Genomic DNA, 18,152 nt, shown 5'->3' with positions numbered 1-18,152 from the left:
GCCAGGTGGACTTCTATGGTCTACGTCCAAGAAACACCAATGAAATACCATGATCAATTATATAAGCTCACATTCATTGCTGATTTTAATCTTGACTTGATAATGAATGTGACTGTTGGGCAGACTGGATGGACCAATCAGGTCTTTATCTGCCGTCACTTACGATGTTACCACGTAACCTGCCAGTTGATAAATTTAACTCCACCCAAAATCTGAACTACAAACCTGACTGCCTGGCAAGTTTTAGCTAAAACTGATTTGGCGCTGATGCTGTAAGGAGTGGAGGAGTGGCCTAGTGGTTAGAGCAACTGTCTTGAAATCCAGAGGTGGCTGGTTCAAATCCCACAGCTGCTCCTAGTGATCTTGGGCAAGTCACTTAACCCTCCATTACCTCAGCTACAAACTTAGGATTGTGAGCCCTCCTGGGACAGAGAAATATCCAGTGTACCTGAATGCAACTCACCTTGTGCTACTACTGAAAAAGGTGTGAGCAAAATCTAAATAAATACATTAGAACTGTGCACTGATGGCTTTAACACACAGCTTCCTAACACAAGCATAATGTCAAATTGTGCACAGATGCAGTAAACAAACAAACTTCTGTGTTTGTACAGCGCTGCGTACACTTTGTAGCGCTCTAGAAATGTTAAATAGTAGTAGTAAGAGTTACACCTAATCACACTGACCACCCTTCAACATCTTCTGTCCTTCTGTGACTGTTCTCTTGTGCTTGACTGCTTAAATATTTTAAATTTAAATGCTTTACTTTTTGTCTATTAGATTGTAAGCTCTTTGAGCAGGGACTGTCTTTCTTCTGTGTTTGTACAGCGCTGCGTACACTTTGTAGCGCTCTAGAAATGTTAAATAGTAGTAGTAGTAGTGAATGCAAATACAACTTGTGCACCAATCCAGGAGAGCAGATGGGATGCATGTGCACATGGTTCTGTAATATTGCTATGCTCATGTCTGAGCCGAAAACCAGAACTGGCACACGTTTGTGCATGTGCTGGAATATTATTCTGTACATGAAAATTTTGCAGTGCCGGTATTCATGCTCTTCACTTCCAGACATCTCTGCATGATCTCCAGTCTATCTAACAGCAGCTTACCCTGCCCATCATGAAGGTGGGAGCCACACAGACAGTCAGGAAGCCAGGATAAGTGTGAAGGAGAGAGCAGGCACCAATGACAACCAAAGCTCAGGATGTCCTCTAGTCCGACAACAGCTCTGAGTTTTGTCACAATACAGCTTCCATAGCATGTTGTAGGATGCACTGTAGGCTGACACTTCAGGGATATAGTTTTTAAAGGGTTTCTCTATCGTTCCCAGATGGTGAAAAAATCAAGACTGTGTCTTTTGATACCTTCTTACTTTTACTTTTCCACTATGGTTAAGAAAACGGAGAAAGAAGGAAATACTACAAATAGCCCATTTTAGAATTTTTCTGCAGGGAATGGAAGTTGGTGTACTGCCTTTCTGAGGTTGTAATCAAAGTAGTTTACATTATTTTGTACCTGGGCAATGGAAGGTTAAATGCAGAGTCACATGGAGCTGCAGTGAGAATTTAACCCAATTTTCCCAGGCTGCTGCACTAACCACTAGGCTATTCCTTTGTTGTGTATTACGCTATTGCCCAAATAACCATCATATTCCCATTACCCTTCATATTTTTTCCAAAAACAAGACAACAATACCTCTTAATATGCATTTTTTAAACTTCTTATTTCAAACCTTAAAGCAGGGATACATTTTCAAAAGCTTATAGTTGCCTCCATATGTAAAATAAGGAGTTTGGGAGGTATGTTGACTGAATTTATTTATTTACATTTTTATACCTCAGACCAGATTTGCTCTCTACGCTTCACGATATAATAATTAAAAGTAATTTACAAAACATAGCTATCATCAGAAACTAGCCCCAATCCAGTCCCACCTACATTTAATCATAAGCATGTTTAAACAAAAAATGTTTTCAATCTCCTCTTAAACCTCACCAAATGAGCTTCACAATGAAGTCCCTCAGGAAGAGCATTTCACAACTGAAGCACCCTTACTGAGAAAGTCCTCTCACCAATCATACTTCCTTCACAATAAGAACATACAAAACGCATGCCCCTTGAAAATGTAGCCTGCAGCTCAGAACACAATCCTGGATCTTACTTGCAGATAGGCCTTGACCTCCTGGAACCTAGTCTTAAAATGCCAACATCAATACTTTAAACTGAATACGGTATTACACAGGTAACCAGTGCCACTTAGCTGTCGCCATCTTTGCTGTTAAGAAATGTCTGCCAAGCTGGCCCTGAGAAAGATTGTAGGGTAAAATACTCAGAATTTACAAGGAATGTGGGGGGAGAGAACGTCTCTGCCCTAGTTATCTGTTAAATGTGGAGGCTGGGGGAGAGATGAGATTGATAAGATGTTTTTTTGCTGTTATAGGGGTTGTCCTTGAGGAAGCTCGTGTAGCGAGCGAAACATGTCGGGCATTTGAACCCCTTGGTCCGACTAATGAAAGTCTTTAAAAGATAAGTAAATTAATAAATAATTATTGAAGGAGTTGAAAATAATGTGAGAAAAGTGTACCGGTGAAGATGATTGACGCTTTATGATACCTCCATGTAATTCCTGTGAGGGTGGTGGATGGTGAGTGTCACTGAGGTCACTTATGAGAGACTGTTAAAGAAAAATATATATATATTTCTACTTATCAGGAAGTTGAAATTTTGGGAATTACTCTATATTTATATGGAAGGATGGTGGATGAACCTTAACTGGATATAATGATGTTTGAATGACTTAGCTAACTCAGGCATAATCAAACTTCAATAGTCCTTCCACAATAACTGCTATAGTCTGAACCAGCCCTGGGTCCCTTTCTGCAGTAATCTCAACAGAACAGTGTTATAGTAGTCCAGATGGGGTCATATCAATGGCCATGCAACCACAATTAAGTCAAAACCTGCACTAAATAAGATCATAACTTATGAAGCATTCTAAACACCAAAAAAGAACCCTGTTCCAACTTCTAATCTATTTATTTATAGACCTCTTAACAATTGGTTCAAAGCCGTTTACAAAAGAGAAAAGAAGAGAAATTATTACAAAGCTAAATTAGATATCACCCCCAACTGAGAGTTCATTCACACTCATAAATATCAGCCCAGCTGCAGAAACTCACTCTTTTTTTTTATTACTACATTTGTACCCCACGCTTTCCCACTCATGGCAGGCTCAATGCAGCTTACATGGAGCAATGGAGGGTTAAGTGAGTTGCCCAGAGTCACAAGGAACTGCCTGTGCCTGAAGTGGGAATTGAACTCACTTCCCCAGGACCAAAGTCCACCACCCTAACCACTAGGCCACTCCTCCACTGTTGCTACTATTTGAGATTCTACATGGAATGTTGCTATTCCACTAGCAACATTCCATGTAGAAGTCGGCCCTTGCAGATCACCAATGTGGCTGCACAGGCTTCTACATGGAATGTTGCTAGTGGTTCCATGTAGAATCACCAATAGTATCTATTTTATTTTTGTTACATTTGTACCCTGCACTTTCCCACTCATGGCAGGCTCAATGCAGCAATGGAGTGTTAAGTGATTTGCCCAGAGTCACAAGGAGCTGCCTGTGCCTGAAGTGGGAATCGAACTCAGTTCCTCAGGACTAAAGTCCACCACCCTAACCACTAGGCCACTCCTCCACAATCATTACCCCAATTTGGAAAATCTGGGGGACTTATCAAATGACTTGTCTTAACCAAAGCAAAACAGTTTTCTTCAAATACAACTTCTACCATAAATCTGCAAACCGTCCCCTCTGCACCTCCATCCACAGGAGATGTACCCCATGGAAACAGTAAATTTACAACTGCTTCTTGCCTTGAGAGTGCACTAAAAGAGTAACAAAGAGACAGCACCTAATCTCGGAATATTTTGTTTTAAACTTTTTCTCCATCGCTAAACTCTAAGAAACAAGGAGTTTCTGAAATTGCTTCCATCCCTGCTAAAACATTTCACACACAACTGAGAACAAAATGTCAACTCCGGTGGCCTGCTCTTTCAGTTTCATTTTCAGACAACCTTGGATTAACTAGTTGGAAACCTATTGATCCTGCCTCTTTCCCAATCCCCCCCCCCCCCCCCCAAAAAAAAAAAAAAAAACCAAAATTCACCAGTCCTGGTCTGATCCACCTCCCCACCCCCACGGCCAACCTTGAAGCTTCTAGTGGTCTAGGTTGACATACAGGCAGGACTTGATGTCCAATCACTCATTCGCAGCACAGCAGCTTCTTCAAAATGGCCGTCACCTCTTGTAGCAACTTTTTTGCTTTGGTTAAGGCAAGTCAGTTGATAAGTCCTCCAGATTTTCTGAATTGGGGCAATGTTCAAACGGGTGAGTTTCAGCAGATCTTAACAGGGAGCGTTATATTGTGAAGCTGTTGCTAAACTGGATTCCTCCTAGTTTCTCATTTCTTTATGGCTTGCTGATGATAACTCTTTAGTTACAGGCTGTGCTATCTGAGGGAGGGGTCAGTGTGTGTTCCTTGCTGTATACTTTAGTCCCTGCAACAGGGGTGTAGCCAGACAGCAGATTTTGGGTGGGCCTAGTCAAGAAGTGGGTGGGCACCAAGTGTTCTCCCCCCCCCCCCCCCCCCCCCCCCCCAATGTGATGAGGCCAGTATCAGCAGCTTAGGAAGCTTAGACTGCTGAAGTGGAGAGCAGTGTTTTCAGCACCATCAGGGGGAGGTCTTCAGCTGGCGGAGCTTGGGATCCCCACTAGCTAGCACTAAATATGTGTTGCTGTTGGGTGGGCCTGAGCCTTAAGTGGATGGGCCCCGGCCCACCCAGGCCCACCTGTGGCTATGCCACTGCCCTGCAACAAGTAGCCCCTGACTCAGCTGCAGAGACTGTGAATAGATCCCTTTGGATTAACAGATGTGTTGTTGATCTTACCAGTAGGGGTCACTTTTGAGCAACAGCTGGGTCTCTGTCCCCAAGCCCGTTGATTGTAGCCTCTATGGCTTCCTGTATTCAAAGTGCCCAGTAATCCACAAAGCCATGCATACCTATTTTACTGAAATCAGATCTAGGTCTCCATAATAAAGCAAGGCATACTTACTTAACTGCTTTTACAGTATTTTAGAATCCTTTTCAGAGAAACAAGAGTACATTTTTATAAATATTTTCAATAACTCCAGGGATCTATGTTAATTAATGTTTTCTATTTGTGTGATATTTTACACAGTGTCGAGATTACCCACTTATACCTGATAAGCTTCTATTTCCTTTTAAGAGTTTACAATGGCATAGAAAATAATCACAGTACTAAATTTGAAAAAAAAAAATCTTTAAACTTTGCTTTGAGGAGTAGAGAGAATCTTAAACTGTGATGTAATTCATTGCAGAGCAATTAGGCCAGAAAAATTAAAGGCAGCCAAAAGTATCATAAAAGTTTGTTACCGATATCCCCAATGTGGTTTCTGTTAACTGGGTGTGTGTTGTGCATGTACCATGCCAGAAGCTATAGTTACTTTAATTTGAAAATAGTATTATTAACTTTTCTAAGTTGCTATCAAATAAGGTAGTATGAGATGGGAGTTTTGTGTACCTTCAGGGCTGTGACTAGGGCTGAGTGAGAGGGGCAGCCAGCCAGGGCACCCCCAGGAGGGTGGAAAACAATTGAAATGCCAGCCTGGCCTGTCAGTGGATAAAAATCCAGAAACGTGCCTACAACCAGGCATCAGAAATAGATAAAATATTCAAATTCCTCTGAAATTGACTCCCTTAATCCTCGGGGGAGGGGGAGATACACTATCTGGCTGATGCTCAGAACCTAACGCCTGTGTTAATCTGCACAGAATGTTCAGAAGGGCACAGGAAATAGCGTGCACACCAGAGATGGCCACAAATTGTATTTAAGTGTATTCAAAAAGATGTTAATGAGGTCTTTGGTAATTCCTTCCCAGTGCTCAGATAACATAAGACACAAGCATCGCCACACTGGGACAGACCAAAGGTCCATCTAGCCCAGCACCCTGTCTCCGACAGTGGCCAATCCAGGTCACAATCACCCAACAAGATCCACGGAGCAAAGCATTTTGTACTGCTTGTCCCAGGAATAGTGGATTTTTCCCTACGTCCATTTAATAACATTCTATGGCCTTTTCCTTCAGGAAGCCGTCCAAGCCTTTCTTAAACTCTGCTAAGCTAACCGCCTTAACCACATTCTCTGGCAACGCACAGAAGGATTGGATAGCTTCTAAAGCTGAAATATTAATGCCAGATCCAGAGCAGTGTTGTTCTGATGGAGAAGACTTGTTGAAGGTTTACTGGTTGGAACTGACAATTCATCTTGTTTTAGAATTTAAGAATTAAAAAAAAATGTGCTTTTAAGAATGAAACTGAAAGTAAAAGCGTGTGTGGCACGTGTGCGCTTGCCATGAATCTGTCAAGTACTGGATTTGAAACGTGCAATTGTGTACTTTTTTGTGCACCTCTACCTACAAAAAGAAAAAAAAATATGAATCAGGCACACACAAATGCCAGTGCATAATCAGAGCACGCAAAGAGACTGGTATGTATAACAAGTATTTCCACACTTTATGGCATGCATGTGAGCCAGAGAACTGCATTGCTCTGGGCTGTATCAGTGTATGAAAGGAATGCACATGCACTTCTCCCACTGCGCATATAATTTGAATGGCATTAGTTTTTAACATTGGAGAGTTATTTTTCAGTGCTGTTCCTGCACTATTTCCTGGGTGCTGTTCGCTATAGTGCGCTGGAGTTCGAGTATCATCCTACGTGTTAGTCTGGAGTAGCAAAAGTGACAGAAGCTTTGGCATCTAATTAGATTTTAAGCGCTCCAGGGACAGGGAAATACCTTGTGTACCTGAATGCAGCTCACCTTCAGCTACCACCTACACTTTTGTAGGTTCAATAAACCGAAAAGGCTATCGCCAATCCAGCAGAAGACAAAGAATATAGTAGGCATTGATGATAGAAAGAATAGGGCGTAGAGGGAAAGCGGGAAAGGTAAGAGGGTCCACAGTGGTCCAGTTATGTGCTGGTTTGCAGTACTTTAGGTTTTATGTTGGATCCAGGGGGTAGGCCTTCCGGAATAAATTGGTCTTCAGTAATTTCCTACAGTTGAGATGGTTTTGAGTAGTCTTCATAGCTTTTGGAAGCCCATTTCACAACTGGGTGCTAATAAACTAAAAAGAGGAAGCGTAGGTGGATTTATATTTGAGGCCTGCACAGGTAGGGTAGTGGAGATTTAGGAATGAACAGGTGGAAGATTGATGAGGTTATACATGTAGCCTGGTGCTTCTCCATAAAGGATTTTGTGGACTAGGGTGCAGATCTTGAAGTTGATTCGTTCCTTTATTGGGAGCCAGTGCAATTTCGCTCGAAGGAGCTTGGAACTTTCGAATTTGGGTTTACCAAAGATTAATCTTGCTGCTGTGTTTTGTGCAGTCTGAATAATAAACTGACCAATTTGTTATGGCAATAGCCATAACGGCAAATGTAAGCCACATTGAGCCTGCAAATAGGTGGGAAAATGTGGGATACAAATGCTACAAATAAATAAATAAAAATTGAGGCATGAGATTTACAGAATAACAGTCCACTTTGCATGACAGGAATGCATTTAGCTTACAGTGCATTGAGAGTAATGATCACACACCAGTATGACAAGCTTCAAATCTAGAGGGACCATGTGCTGGTGTTACTGTCATTACTACTACCACTACTTATCATTTCTATAGCGCTACTAGACGTACGCAGCGCTGTACACTTGAACATGAAGAGACAGTCCCTGCTCGACAGAGCTTTGTCATAAATCATGCTTACTGTATTTATTATTACTAATTTGCATTGTTTCTATTTTTGTCATAAAATAAAAAAGGAAGTTGGTAACATTATGGTTTATCCATTTGCTTTGTCATTTTTGCCTATGCCAGACTGCATGGTGATCTAGACAATTTTTATATTGTAAAGAGAACCTAAAGTTTAATGATGAATTGTTTAACATTTAGGATGGCAGCTAAGGTGTCTTCTATTTCTAGTGAAAACTCATTTATTTACTATAGCTTTTGGTGAGTATTGGGGGGGGGGGGGGTTAGGTGTTGGAAGGTGCCACCTTGGGGGGGGGGGGGGTCCAAGGAGCAGTCAGCATGTTGCTTTGTTTGAATGTACTTGTCTTTCTTATTCAATATATGGTGTTCTTTTCTTTGTATTTTATATATATTTTTAGATTGTTATAAACAATATTTTAATCCCTTTCATGTATATAAATTTTGCAGTATACCCCTCCTCTGAATTTTGTCATGTCCCCACCATCACCAGAACTGCCTGCTGCTTCTAGAATCTATGATATCATAAAGGGAATCACACTTAAAACAAAAGTTACTTTGGTTACTGTTAACCTAGAGCTTGCTAACATCAATCAAACTAGTCACTCTGTCTTAATTGTTAAAATCTGTGTAAATATGCACACGCAGTTATTGCTGTCTTGCTGAACGTGAACATTTTTGCCAGTTACAAAGAAAAACAAACATTTTTGAAGTGGTTGGCAAACCTACATCAAAGACCTTATATGAATTCTTACATTTGTCATTTCAAAAGGCTTTCAGTGTTCTCTAGTCTTTTCCATGTGTTGGGTAAACAAACACTGGGAGGTGTGGAAAATCTAAACCACTGATCTAGAAAAAAGTCCTTTAGCTTGTAAGTTGCTTGATAGAGCTGAACCCTAAAATGTTCTTACACACAAAACTAAATACGTGTTACAATAATGTCCTGGTCTTTTCCAATAAGTGACCATCAAGACTCTTGTTTACCCTTTGAAGAAATGAGTGGGCTTGTAGAACTGACCAGATTTCTCTCTTAAGGACTCTTATATTAAAGCTTAGTGTGTACTTGTTAGCATGCGAAGGAAGGACTTGAATACATGGTGCTAAACATTGAATGCCAAAAAACTTCAGCGCTAAGGGTCGGATTCTATATGTGATGCCTACAAACTCAATGCAGAAAAAAAAACATTTCTGCCTAAGCATATTCTATAAGGGATGCCTATATCGTAGACAAGGTATAAGAATATTCCCATTATCCTAGCGCCTAAAACTACGTGCCTCCATTTACACCAATGAAAATGTGGCATAAATCCCACCATGTAGATTTAGGTGCATTAGGCCATATTCTATAAAAAAGAGCGTACATTTTGGAATGCCCATTTCCCCACCTATAACCATGCTTTTTTTTGTATGCACTCATTAGAATTCAGGCGCAGTGTGTTACTGAATACGCTTAGCAAGTTATGCGAGTAATTTCTATTTATTGCCAATTATTACTCATTATTGCTTGTTAAGTTCTATTAACAATGCTGATTGGCTTGTTAAGCCAATTAAATTACATGCATTATTACATAATATGCTTGGATTTCAGCGCATAATGCTAGGCATACTATATAGAATCTTGGGGTAAGTGATATTCTATAAAGGGAGTGTACCCATTATAAAATGTTTGGCATGAATTCCATTCCTAACTTTTGGGTGCCACAATTATGCCAGCTAAGAGTAGGTGTAAATGCTGGCACTCAATTTAGGCACACTTCAGGAAAATTCTGTAAATCTGCACACAACTTTTTGGAATGCCTCCGACATCCCCTGGCCACACCCCTTTTCAGATATGTGCGATGGAACTTAGGCGCCATGCTTTATAGAATAGTGCACAGCAAGACATGCATGCAGATTTTTTAAGACTGCGCACAAAATAGTTGGGCGTGGAAATTTGGCCATGATATATAGAATCCTAGGGTAAATGCTGCATGTCCTAGGGTAAATGCTGCATGTCCTATTTTATGCCTATGGGTCACATGGCACTTAGCACTAAGCTTTAGTAAAACAGTTCTTTAGTGATAGCAGGCCCGATTAGGATGTGCTGACTTCAGCAGTTGAAGACTCATCCTATTGTCTACTGCCAGAAAGAGAGCATGGATATATTTGTCCTTGGAAGAGGAGGCCATTCTTAAGCGAGGAAAGGATTACAGTATGGCCAACAAGCCATTGAAGGAATGCATGAGGAAAAAAGGAATGCAAAAAAAAAACAACCCTAGAATTAAAAAATGAAAAATCTATAGTTCAAGTCACTAAAATGCATTTTGCAACCATGGGGATGACCTGAAAGGGGTAGGATCCAACGGCAAAACATCCCGTCAAAGCACATTAACCTTGTAACAAATTAAAAGTGCATATTAAGAGTGTGACACAATGGTGTATCTCCCCTTCATCTGTTTGCAAACTTATGCATTTCTGGGTGGGGGAATTGATGGAAATAGACGACCTGATGTGTGTCTTGTAAGGGTGACAGGGTTGGGTGGGAGGGTACATGGGGGCTGTGTCTATCTTAGGAGTGAGTAAGTAGGTGGATGGGTGTGAGAAATGAAGATCAAGGTGAGTGGGAGTGTAAGAGAGGAATAGAGTGGAGATGGAGGAATGTGGGGGTGAAAGGAAGAGGGAAGGTGTGGTGGTAGGGCGGGGGGAGTATGAGGGTGGGTGTAAGGTGGAGAAACATTGGTGTGTGTGGCAGATGCTTCAGCCCTTTTCCCCTGTGGCAGTAGCTCTCCCATGATACGTGCCAGCATGAGTTGGTACCTGCTGGCAGACACGAGCTCTTTCTCTCTATGGTAGTTCTCCCAGGCTTCTTGTGCATGCAGGGACTGGATACTCACCAGCGGATTCTGTAGCAGCTCTTCTAGTCAACATGGAATGCTTCAATGCAAGCACAAAGAAATCTGTGCATACAAATGGACGGACAGATGGATGAAACCTTCCAGATATTATTACTTTAGCAAAATGCACCCAAAAGGTGGACTCAGTAGACAGCTTGCAAAACTACAGCACAGATCAGTATGTTGTTTCAAGTGATGCTCCATGAATATGCAAAAAATAAGTAATTTCCTCTTGCCAGTAATCTGTAAGGGCAAAGACTGGATTTTTTTGGCATGTGACACAAAATATTTCGTATATCTTTGCTTAAGATGCCCCCTTCCCCTTTGCACAGTTTTTGCTTCTGCCTACGCAACCCTGCTTAAAGCCCTCTGCCCTGTCCAAAGTTCTAATATTGCTTCTCCACTTAGAAATGAAAAAATAGGAGTCAATCTAATGTTTATATTTATTTAAAAATTTTATGAATCAGCTTTATTAATGTGTAAATCAAAGTGATATACATAAAAAAAATAAAACTATAATAAAAGAATGACATTGATTAACAGGAAATATCACACTCATATCAAGACATACTCAACAAATAGCAGTATGTGTGATTGCCAAGTGGTGCCCTGCCTCCAGGATACCCCTCCTGGATTAAGCATAAGCACAGGAACACAAGTGAGATTTTAAGGATTGTTCAGATCTAAAGTCAAGGGGCAAGCTGTTCCATAAGAATGGGGCCATAAAAATAAAAGGCACTTTTCCACATAACCTCCCAATAAGACTGGAGAGGATTGGGGAGAACAAGTCTAAAATCATTCAACGATCACAAATTATGCACAGGAACATAAGGAATAGCAAAGGCTATAAATACTCTGGCAAACCAGTATGAATTGCCTTAAATCCTAACGCAAGAATTTTAAATTGAATTCTGTAGTGAATAGGAAGCCAGCGACGTTTTTGAAGCAGATTGGCAAAGCAGAGTAACCGTGCTGTGGCATTCTGAAGCGTTTGTAAATGCTTAAATTCTGAATTAGAAAGTCCAGCATAGATGGCATTGCAATCGTCTAATTGTGATGCAATAAACGCATGATATAATGTATGCAAAGTGTCAAAATAAAGCTGTTATTAATTATGGCATTTATGCCCCACATTATCCCAGCCACCCGAGTTCAATGTGGCTAACAACACAGTTAATGAAGGCTAAAGTACACAAAACAGTGAATACAACTACATCATATAATATTATAGAGAAATAAAATACACTACAATGCCTGGATTAGACAGGGAGACAGAAAGGTAAGAGCGATCAGATCAGCCTAAACAGGAAGATCAGGGACCGCTTCCTGAAATCTGCTAAAGAGGAAGGTCTTCAGCATCTTTCGAAATGTTATGTAATCACATTGACCACAGACAGATTTAGGTAAGGAATTCCAACATGTAGTGCCCTGATAAGCAAATCCCGCTTCAAGAACTGACTCGTATGCAATTTTCATACTGCTCGGATAGTGTAACTAAATAATTCCTAGTTCTTAGAACAGCATTACGTGGTGGAAGGTCAACAAGAGGTTGCATAAAGTTATAAAACATACCAAACAATATCTGGTAGATAAGGCCACAAAGTTTGAAAGTGTATTCTATCTCAGTTAAAACTATTTATTTATTGCATTTGTATCCCACATTTTCCCACCTCTTTGCAGGCTCAATGTGGCTTACAATACATCATGAATAGTGGAAATATTTAAGAAAGTAGACATTTAGTATTACAGAAGGATCTTGGGTAACATGATAATGAAAAAACATAATAGTAGTATAACAAGCAAATATTGTAAGACAATTCTGAATATAAGTGTAGGAGTTCACATTTGTTGATCTTTGTGGTATGCCTTGTTAAAGAGATGGGTCTTCTGTAGTTTGCGGATGTTCCCTGAGTGGTTCTCACATGAAATATTTGCTGTAGATCCAAGAAAAGCCACCTTTGGTGACAGTGCTATGTAGTGCCTTGTGGAATGACTTGGGTTTGCTTCTTACCTTAAGTACTCTGCTTCCTGGTTGCCCAGGGCTGATGATGCTGCAAAGCAGCATTCACAGTACTTGGGTGTAAGCTCAGGGGGAGGGGCAACATAATCATCATTCAACAGTGACACCTAGTGGACGGTTTAGGGCTCGTAATTGCAAAGTTCTGGAAGGAGCCCAGCTGCTTGGTCCCTACTTAAGTACTACCAAACCTGTTTGGTTGGGGTTTGAGATGATTTTGGTGGGAAACTGAGGCAGGAAAGTCTGTTGATCACAAATCTGAATTTTGAAATTTCCCACCAAAATTCAAATTTATGACCAACAGATTTTTCCCCCTCAATTTCCTGACAAAATCACCTCAAACCCCAGGCAATCAGGTTTCAGAGCCCACTATATATAAAGGTAAACTGCAGACCTCACAGCATATCCTGAAGAAAACCACAGCACAATGGCTGAAATATCAATTCCACTTACTCAAACGCAGCAAGATCCAAACAACTGCAACAATCATGACGCCAGCCGCAGGAGTCTAAGAGAACATACTTCTTATTCCAGTCATTGCAAATGGTAGTAATCAAGTAAGAAGTAGTGAGCAGAGATGTGAAAGTTACAGGACAAAGGGAAGGAGGCAGATAGCAACAGAGAGAGTCAGTTTTAAAGGACAGACATCAACATATGGTTTATCAACATTTATTTACATAATCCAATGTATCGCCAAATAAAAAAGTAAGCAGAGGACTGTTATATCCTTCAAAATGTGTAAGGCATAATGGCTGAATTTATACAAATCTGAGCTCAAAAAGAGTTGCATTCAGGTTCATAAGCATAGGCGCCCGGTATAAGAGGCTTGGAGAGGCTAAGCCTCCCCTGCTATACTCTGAGGGGTTTAAATTGTTGATTTACCTCATCCTCACAGCAGGAGCTGCAGTGAAAGCCCTCTAGCCTTGTGTAACCAGTTGTAGAAATTGGTTTATGGTTTGTTTACCTTACTGCTGGGAGAGCAAGGGGGGTTGGCTGGAGGTGTCTTGGGTTGCCAGGGAGATATTTAACGAGGATGACTTCCTGACCTGCACTGAGGACAGATAGCAGCAGAATCGGATACTGGGCCAGCATGATCAGAAAAAGTCACCAGACAACAAAGGTAGAAAAGATAATTTTATTTTCGTTATAGTGTTTGGAATATGTCCACTTTGAGAATCAGGTGCTCAACATTAAAAGCTTATATTTATTTACTTATTTATGGCATTTTACCCCACATTAAACATGAATTAGGGTGTTTTGTGGCTCTACATGAGAATTGTGATGATATGATCCCTTGTTTCATATTGTTGACAGTCTGCATTTTCCGTATGGGTGGTATATTGGTGTATTAGGTTCTGCCCAGTGTAATATTTATGGTACAGCAAGGTTCTGAGCATGTTTTTGCACAAAGTTGTGCATAACGTTTTGCAGTTGAGCGATTGTGCTTAGAATATGCTTTGAGCAACCACTTTATTCTTTGACATATGATACATATCTAATATCTAAATTTAATAAAAGGTATTGTGACTTTACTTTTTTTCTGTGTGTTATCAGACAATTATGGATTTAAGCTCCACCCCTGGTCCCACCCCTAACCCCGCCCCCTTTAGCCTCCCCAAACAGTTGGGCCACCGACTGCCTATGTTCATAAGTTATTACAATCTAGTTTACCTGGAGAAATGGAGGGTGAGATGATTTGTCTAAGGTCATAATGAGTCTTTGTGGGAGAAGTGGAATTTGAATCCTGACTTCTGTGGTTAATAACTCCCTCTTCTAAGCACTAAAGCTCTTCTTCCACTCTTTTCTGTGAAAATTATTTCCTGATATTGCTCCCCCTCTGCAACCTCAACTCATAACCTCTAGTTCTACCGCATCTCTGTCTCCATAGCCGCCGAGAGGGGGGGCGGGGGGCGGCAAAATTCCCCAGGCCCGGGCCTCCAAGGGGGACCTGCTGCTGGGGTCTCTCTCTTTCCTGCTCCTGACAGGACCTGAGTGATCGCGTCCTGACAGGAGCAGGAGAGAGAAAACTCCGGTGCAGCGGCCTGGCCCCCCTTGAAGGCTGGGGAGGACCCGGTCCGGAGTTTGTGCAGCGCTGCATATGCCTTGTAGCGCTATAGAAATGCTAAATAGTAGTAGTAGTAGTAGTAGTAGGAGCACCTCCAGTGCTGCTCTTTTGCACAGCTGAGTGGCTGCTTTTCCTCTCAGGCGCACATGAGCCTGAGAAGAAAAGCAGCCATAGGGGCAGGCAATCGACAGAAGAGCAGTTCTGGAGGAACACGTGTTGTGCTGGCGGGGCCTTGGAATCCCCACCAGCGAAGGTAATTGGATTGTGTGGGGCAGGCAACAGCTATCTGGGGGGGGGGGGGGGGGGTGGCTCTGCCCCAGTTCAGTCTCTGCTATACAGTCTTGGCAGCCCTGTCCGGCTCTGCTATATGGTCCATGAGGGTCATGTATGCAGTTTGTCACATAAGTGAGCATCATTCATCAGGTGTGTCCCGACTGAATGAAGGTTGAAAACCACTGTCTTATAGAGATCTTCCCATTGCTAAAACTGTTTAATTCTCTTTCATAATAAAAAAAAAATCCATGGCGACCAACAGACTAATAAAACAGTCCCATTATTCTATGGTCTGATGACTACAGCAGCTGTTCAGAGATGTAAACCTGAAAAGCTATTTTCCCATCTCTGGTTTCTTTCAGGCTCATGTACTTTTTCCATAATTTTGCTTTTTCATGCACATCTTTTTTCCTTATATTTCTGAGGTCCTCACGTTGTGCTGTTGTACTGTTGCTATCCCAACACTAAAGGCAGCACACAGAGGGAGGTTGGGACATTCCTATTCCAACTAATAAGAATGCTTGATGCACAAAAACTGATAAAAGAGAAGAACATGAAAATAGTACTGATAGAAGAAAAGTCAGCGTCAAGTGATTATTCTGTGCATTGTATGGACAGAAACACCCTCAAGTAGCAGAAATGTAGTCAGAGACCAAATAAAATGGAGAAGAAAGATATGGAAATATTTACCGTCACATTGGGTACCACAGGCTTGCTTTAAAAACAGTTTTATGAATTCCTCAATGGGTTGTCTATACAGGCACAGTGCAATTTTTGAAAAGTCATGGATGTCAGCATATAAACGTTATAGGCAAAACGTCTAGAGCCTTTGACATATTTTACAAACCCAAGATTAAACGTAGAAGCATAATGTAAAATCGACATATCTCTGCCCAAGGCATCCTAAAGACATTCAAAAACACGTGGCGGGGTATTTTCCATATGAGGTCTAAGTTGGACTTTGGACATTTTGCGCTAAACATCCCAAATCCGAACAGGAAGTAATGTCAGAGGGAGCAGGGACCCAGCAGAGCTGATAGCCACACGGCTGCTCCCTGCACCCCCTTGCAGCATGCACTCAGAGCAGACTGCTCTCACTGCCCCGCCCTTGGTATGCCACTGATACCAAATACTGCAGGTTGTCCCCTGCTTCTCTAAATTCTTCCCAAATAATGTCGATAAAATATATATTTGAATTAACTAAAAAATGTACTTGTAATTTTTTTTTCCAAAATCTCTATTTTCTAATATAAAGTGCCCAAATCACTACCTAGTAACCTTCTTCAGTAAACAAGCTCACCTTTTATTCATCATTATATGGACAATAACATTAATAGATAAAGAGCACTGATGAATAAAGGGTGATCTGTGTTTACAGAAGAGGGTTATATTATTTTCTGTTCTTGGCCTGAGTGGTTTAAATAAGCCAATGTTTTTGTGTATTTTAGGTGTTTGACTTATGGCTGTATTTCTTAACATTCCTGAATAAAGAAGAGATTTACTACTGAGCAATCTGGTCCATCCTATCTATATTAGTAGAGAGGTGTGGTAACCGTGTTAGTCCACTTTCAAAGGTAATCAATAGAAATAAAACAAAATAAAACATGAAAAAGAAAATAAGATGATACCTTTTTTATTAGACATAAGTTAATACATTTCTTGATTAGCTTTCGAAGGTTGCCCTTCTTCGTCAGATCAGAAATAAGCAAATCTTGGTAGATGATAGTGTATATAAGTGAGACATCAAAGCATTTCAGTGACAATCTAACAGGATGGGGGTGGAGGTGGATAGGTATGGGGACAGGAGAGTGACAAACAAAACAGTACAATTTATAATTTTATGGCTTAATATTTTGACACCCATCAGACAGGGCTTAACAAAGATCTGGGTTTTCTAGCCCATTATAAGAAAAAAATAAGCGGAGTGCCGGATAGGCTTGTAGTGAGCATTCTTAGGACCAACCTGTGTGAATCTAAGGAATGAAGTGATTAGGAAGGAGCGGAATTAGAAAAGGTTCAAAGAAGAGCAACCAAAACGATAAAGAGAATGGAACTCCTCCCATATGAGGAAAGGCCAAAGAGGTTAGGCCTCTTCAGCTTTGAAAAGTCAACAAAATCCTGAGTGGAGTAGAACGGGTAAAAGTGAATAAATTTTTCACTCTTTCAAAAAGTACAAAGACCACAGGACATTCAATGAGATTACATAGACATATTTTAAAAACAAATAGAAGGAAATATTTCTTCACTCAAAGAATATTTAAGCTCTGGAACTCGTTGCTGGCGGATGTGGGTTTAAAAAAGGTTTGGAGAAGTTCCTGGAGGAAAAGTCCACAGTCTGTTATTGAGATGGACATGGGGGAAGCCACTGCTTGCCTTGGCATTGGAACATAAGAATAGCCATACTGGGTCAGATCAATGGTCCATCTAGCCCAGTATCCTGTTTCCAACAGTAACCAATCCAGGTCACAAGTGCAGAAACCTAAATAGTAACAACATTTCATGCTACCAATTCCAGAGCAAGCAGTGGCTTCCCCATGTCTGTCTCAATAGCAGACTATGGAATGTTGCTACTATTTAAGTTTCTGCCAGGTACTTGTGACCTGGATTGGCTACTGTTGAAAGCAGGGTACTGGGCTAGATGGACCATTGGTCTGACCCAGTATGGCTATTCTTATGTTCTTATGAAAACTGCACCCATGATTTATAGCCACATGCTTTCTGTCGGTTAGTTTCTTGGCTCAGTTTTAGCTCTAGAGAATTACTTGATCACAGGATTGATGGTACAACTGATAATCATAAACTGATTTCTTTCAGACAGACAAGAACCAACCTTACCCTAGATTGACGCTATCATGATCAAAGTTATTTATCAAACAGAACTTGTCTTGTGCTTCCGCGTTATGGCTCCTGGGCTTTTCCGAACTGAGATTACGATACATACTGGATGTTGAAGAAATTACCATAACCAAACAGGAACTGTGCTATACAATTTCTTGACACATGAAGACTTAAGTTTTCATTGTGTTAGTGAAATAATTAATTAAGGGTAAAGGTCATGGATTTGGTAC

The sequence above is a fragment of the Microcaecilia unicolor genome, chromosome 8 (assembly GCF_901765095.1).
Source record: "Microcaecilia unicolor chromosome 8, aMicUni1.1, whole genome shotgun sequence".
Taxonomy (NCBI): Eukaryota; Metazoa; Chordata; class Amphibia; order Gymnophiona; family Siphonopidae; genus Microcaecilia; species Microcaecilia unicolor.
This window is presented reverse-complemented; position numbering follows the sequence as displayed.